The following is a 6000-nucleotide window of genomic DNA, read 5'->3' as shown; positions in this document are numbered from 1 at the left end:
CCCCGCTTGCTCTGCCGCAACGCTCCTTTTACCTAAGCTGAAGATCCCTGTGTAGCCCAAAAATACTGCTCATCAAGAGGTTACAAGATGGGGACGTGCTGAGTTTGAAACAGATAAGGGGATCAGCTTGTACTGACTGATTGACCCAGTTTGGCTCAGACGTGCCCTAATGAACTGAGTGCTGGCTCATGAGGGTGTCATCCGGACACCCAGCCGGATTCAGAGGTCTTCTGTTTAACTGTGTGCTTGTGTCTGACCATAGTTTATTGTTGCTCTGATGAACTGATTCTTGGCATATGAGGGTGTCAGCCTGTCCATGCTGATCAACCCAGCCAGGTCAGGTGTGTCATGTTAATCTGTGTGTGTTTGTGTGTATGACTGATTTGGGGACTGGAGGAACTCAGCCCCACTGAACTGAGTCCTGCAAGATGGCTCCACTGGGGGTGAGGGCTTGCAGGGGGAGAGATACAGCTCTGTATAGAAACACCAGTAACACAAGCAGCACATTGATAGAATTACCAAGACCCTAGCCCTAATAAATGAGCACATCCCAAAGTAGTGGGCAAATCTGGTAACAACAGACACATACACACAGACAGACAGACAGGCATGCACTCCACTCATTCTTTGCACATGGACACACAGACACAAACATGCTCTACCTGCCATGAACATGTGCCAGGACCAGGGGCACCCCCACATTGATCCTTCTATCTCTTTCAGGAAGTTTTCAGCCTGTTGCGCCTTAGCACACACAGGGTCATCTATGTCACGAGTTTTGCCCGTCAAGAGCTTGAGGTGCAGTTCACTCAAGCCTCTGCACCGATCTTTCTGAAACCTGGCAGGCTTTGTGGCCTCACCAGGGGCCACCACCCTGACAGTTTTCACCCCTCCTGTGGTGTAACACATACATGTGACATGAGTTTTGCTTTCAAGAATTTGGGGTGCAGTTCCCCCCAAACCCCTGTGCCGATCTTCTTGAAACTTGGCAGGCTTCATTTTCTAAGCAGAGGCAACTTTATCTAAATCAGGCAAAAAACAACAAAGTTATAGATATTTCATTGATTCCCCATTATACCCTATGGCTGGATCCCCAAGGTGTCTCCGAACCACTTCGGAAAGCCTAACGAATCCAGCACTTCGATCCAGACATGCTGCTTCAGACCCCAAAGCGTCCGAAGCTTCTCTGGATCCGAAGCACGGTCCGAAGCCTCGCACAGCCCTATTGCTCTCTGCCCACTTCTCCAAGCTGTTGAGGTCAGCCTGGATTCGATTCCCCCTCTCCAGTGTGTTCGCTTCACCCCATATTTTTGGGTCATCCATGAATTTGGACAGGTTCTTCCCACCCCCTTGTCCAGATCACTGCTGAAGATGTTGAACAGCACCGGCCCCAGAACTGAGCCCCGAGGGACTCCACTGCACAAATCTTTCCAGGCTGACACCGACCCATCCACCACCGTTCTCTGAGTGCGACCCTTGAGCCAGTTTGCTACCCAGTCTATTGTATAATCATCCAAGGCAAATCTCCTCAGTTTATTAATAAGGATGGTATGGGATACCGTGTCAAAGGTCTTATTGAAGTCCAGACAGATAACATCCACCTTGACTCCTGCATCTAAACACATTAGATGGCCTTGTTGTAAAATGAAACTAGGTTAGTCAGACAGGACCATTTTGCTGGTGTCTGCAATATCAGCTGGTCTTTATAGATTTCATAGATTTCGTAGACATTCAGGCTGGAAAGGACCTCGGAAGATCGAGTCCAGCCCTGCCACCCCAGGGCAGGAAGTCAGCTGGGGTCATAGGATCCCAGCAAGATAAGCATCCAAACTTCTCTTGAAGGTGTTCAAAGTAGGTGCTTGAACCACCTCTGGCGGCAGGCTATTCCAGACCTTGGGGACTCCGACTATATAGAAGTTCTTCCTTATGTCCAGCCTGAAACTGTCTCACAGGAGTTTATGACCGTTCGACCTCGTCATCCCTTGGGGCGCTCTGGTGAACAAACGTTTCCCCAGATCCTGGTGGTCACCCCTGATAAACTTATAGGTGGCCATCAGATCGCCCCTGAGCCTGCGCTTTTCCAGGCTAAAGAGTCCTATGGCTCTCAGCCTGTTGTCGTAAGGTTTGTTTTCCTGACCTCTGGTCACGCGCGTGGCTCTTCTCTCGACTCTCTCAAGCTTCTCTACGTCCTTTTTGAATTGTGGAGCCCAAAACTGGATGCAGTACTCCATCTGCGGCCTCACCAGGGAAGAGTACAAGGGAAGTGTGCACCAAGTGGTCACAGGGCACCACAATGATTGACTTCCATCGGTCACCACCCTTTGGGTCCGACTATGGAGCCAGTTCCCCAGCCAGTGGATCATGGTGAGGCCCAGGCCACAGTTGGCCAGTTTTTCTAAAGGTTATCAGGGATACCAGATCGAAGGCTTTTTTAAAGTCAAGATATACAACATCGATCTCTTCCCCCTTGTCCAGGTGATAGGTCACCTGGTCGTAAAAGGTAATGAGATTGGTCAAGGAAGACCTACCTACAAGAAACCCATGCTGACTATCCCTCAGGATGTTGCCATCAGCCAGTCTGTTAAGGATGGCCTCTTTGATAATCTTTTCTAAGACCTTCCCCAGGATAGAGGTCAGGCTGATGGACCTGTAGATTGCCAGATCCACTTTGCTCCCCTTCTTGAAGATAGGCCCCACATTGGACCTTTTTCAGTCCTCAGGGACTTTGCCTGAGCATCAGGAGTCATTGAATCATAGAATCATAGACTCATAGAAGTCGGGTCGGGAGGGACCTTGTAGATCTTCAAGTCTGACCCCCCGCCTGGGCAGGAGAAAAGACTGGACTCAAATGAGTCCAGCCAGGTAGTCATCAAGCCTCTTCTTAAAGATCCCCAGGGTAGGAGTCAGCACCACTGCCCTAGGAAGTTGGTTCCAGCTCCTAGCTGCCCTAACTGTGAAGTAGTTCTTGTGGATGTCTAATCTAAATCTACTCTCCAATTATTTGTGTCCATCGTTCCTTGTCATGCCAGGGGGCACTAGGGGAAACAGTGTCTCCCCTAAACCCTTCTGGTCCCCCCTAGTGAGTTTATAGACAGTCACCAGGTCCCCCCTCAGCCTTCTCTTGTGAAGGCTGAACAGGTTTAGGTCCTGCAGTCTTTCAATGTAGGGTCTGCTGGATCATGCGGGTGGCCCTCCTTTGGACCCTTTCAATGTTGTCCACATCCCTCCTGAAATGGGGCGCACAGAACTGGACACAGTACTCCAGCTGTGGCCTGACCAGTGCCACACAGAGGGGGAGGATCACCTCCTTGGACCTGCTCGAGATGCATCTGTGGATGCACGACAAGGTCCGGTTAGCCCTGCCAACCATGACCTCGCATTGTCGGCCCATGTTCATCTTGGAGTCAATAATGCCTCCAAGATCCCTTTCCGCCTCCGTGCTCTCGAGAAGGGCATTTCCCAGTCTATAAGTGTGATGCTGGTTTCTACTGCCTAAGTGCAGCACCCTGCACTTGTCAGTGTTGAAACGCATCCTGTTTATGTCAGCCCACTCCTGTAACCTACCCAGGTCTTGTTGCAGTCTTTCCCTCCCTACTAGCCTGCTCACCTCACCCCAAATTTTGGTATCATCAGTGAATTTAAACAGGTTGCATTTCACCCCATTGTCCAAATCGCTGATAAAGAAATTGAACAGAGCAGGCCCCAGGACCGAGCCCTGGGGGACTCCGCTGCCCACTTCTCCCCAGGCTGAATATGACCTGTCCACCACCGCCCTCTGAGTATGGCCCTTGAGCCAATCTGCAATCCATCTGACTGTGTAGGCATCAATGCCACAGTCGCTTAGTTTTTCAATGAGGATGGGGTGGGAGACAGTGTCAAAGGCCTTGCTGAAGTCTAGGAAGACTACATCCACGGCGACACCTGCATCCATTGCCTTTGTGACCTGATCAGAAAAGGCAATCAGGTTGGTCTGACATGACCTGTCCCTAATGAAACCGTACTGGTTGCCCTTGAGCATCATCCCTGAAGCCGGCCCATCACAGATGTGCTCCTTGAGGATCTTCTCAAAGAGTTTCCCAAGGATAGAGGTAAGACTGACGGGCCTATAGTTGCCCGGGTCCTCTCTCTTCCCTTTTTGAAGATGGGGACCACATTAGCTATCTTCCAGTCATCTGGCACCTGGCCCGAGCACCATGAGCACTCATAAAGCCATGCCAAGGGCCCTGCAATAACCCCAGCTAGCTCCCTCAACACCCTGGGGTGGAGAGTATCTGGACCCGCTGACTTGAAGATGTCCAGCCCCTCCAGAAGCTCTCTAACCCAGTCCTCCCCAACCTGAGGTCTGGAGGTGTCCCCCTCGAGTCCATCTGGCATCCCAGCGGGGAAATCCTGGTCCCTGCACAAGAAAACGGAGGTGAAGAATTCCGCTTTCTCCTCTGGCGCAACCACCAGATTGCCCAGCGTACTTTGCAGAGTCCTCGAACAGCCATGCCAATGTTTCCGCAATGACACTAGTCAATTCCCTCAGCACCCGTGGCTGAATGTCATCCGGGACCGCTGACTTGCATACGTCTAAGCCCTCCAGGTAATCCTTAACTAGGTCTGAACTAACAGTTGGGGGACTCGCATCCTTCCTGGGCCTCTCTATGCTACTACCCGAGAGCACCCCTACTGGTCAAGCTCTTGATCCTGGGCTGGAGGTATGTATTAGACTCCCACCATTGTGTCCCCTGTACTACGTTCCCCATGGATTTTAATCCAGAGGGTCTCCAATTGTCCACCCTGGACACCTATGTCAGCTTGCAGGAATGCATAGCTCTCCTTGACATAGCAAACTACACCCCCTGCCCCTTTTGTCCACTTGATCTTTCCTGTACAGGTTACAGCCATCTTGCATACCCAGTCTTGCCTGTTGCAAGCAGCTTATGGCCTTGAATTTGTCTGCATGATGTTTCTTTCTTTTTCTATCACTGTGAGAAATATTTTCTATCACAACAAAATAATAGTTTTGGTACTAGCTTAAATTAATTGAATCTGGCATTATCCAGCTGAATCAGAGGGATAAAATGATTGGATATGTTAAAGAAAGGTGATAAGTGAGACCAAGGACAAAGCCCAAAGTAAGACAAAGCCCAAAAAATTAAGAGGTGTGCTCATGATGGGTCTGTTGAATAAAGGAACAGGGTGACAGGATAAAATATGGACAATAGGTTGACTACAATCTGAAAGCAAGGAGCCATCAAAGGACCGAAGTTAAAGAAAAGCATAAAAGGATGCTGTTAGAAAGGTAAGCATTGTCATCATCAATGTCATTATAAATCTAGCCTTCAACACCTGTCTGCACCATCTCAGTCAATGATGCACCCTGTGCTTCAAGAACCGAGTGGCTGTCATTTCTGTTGAGCAAAGAAACATCTGGGATTGGGCAAAGTCATGGTATGAAGTGTTTTTATCTCTCTGAATATAGAAATTGCCAAGATAATACTTGTTGTATTAATAAGGTTAGACTTTTATTTCAGGACACTGAGTTGCCTGTTTTTGTATTTCATGTTCCATTTAAGGGGTAAGTGTGCTTTAACAATCCCTAAGTACTGTCTGATGGACAGTGGTGCTAACAGGGTGGGATTTTTAAAGCTCCCAGGTGGCTTGGAGAATAAGAGCTGGGACCAGGCTTCAAAGTCCTAGGGCTGTCACCAGAGTCAAAGTATATCTGGCCAAAATGCAATCTTCAATTCAGAGGCTCTCTTTTAGGTGTCACTAGTGTTGAGTTGGGATGCCGAGGCCCACAATCCCCCTCCAGTGTGGTACAGGAGATGGGCTGCTGGTATGCCCTCTGCCCATGGCAGCCTTGGGGACCCCCCTCAGGGGTTGGGACGGGGACCCTCAAGTCTTTGCTTTTGTCTTTTGCATAACAGCTATCTGCAAAGCTTCAAAAGATAGCTGACACTAAGGATTTTTCAACTACTTAATCTGTTTCTCTAGATGGTAATAAATTCCTAT

This window comes from Crocodylus siamensis, chromosome 6 (genome assembly GCF_052110815.1).
Source record: "Crocodylus siamensis isolate JL-2025a chromosome 6, ASM5211081v1, whole genome shotgun sequence".
Taxonomy (NCBI): Eukaryota; Metazoa; Chordata; order Crocodylia; family Crocodylidae; genus Crocodylus; species Crocodylus siamensis.
The sequence above is the reverse complement of the archived record's forward strand: the minus strand, read 5'-3'. Positions refer to the sequence as shown.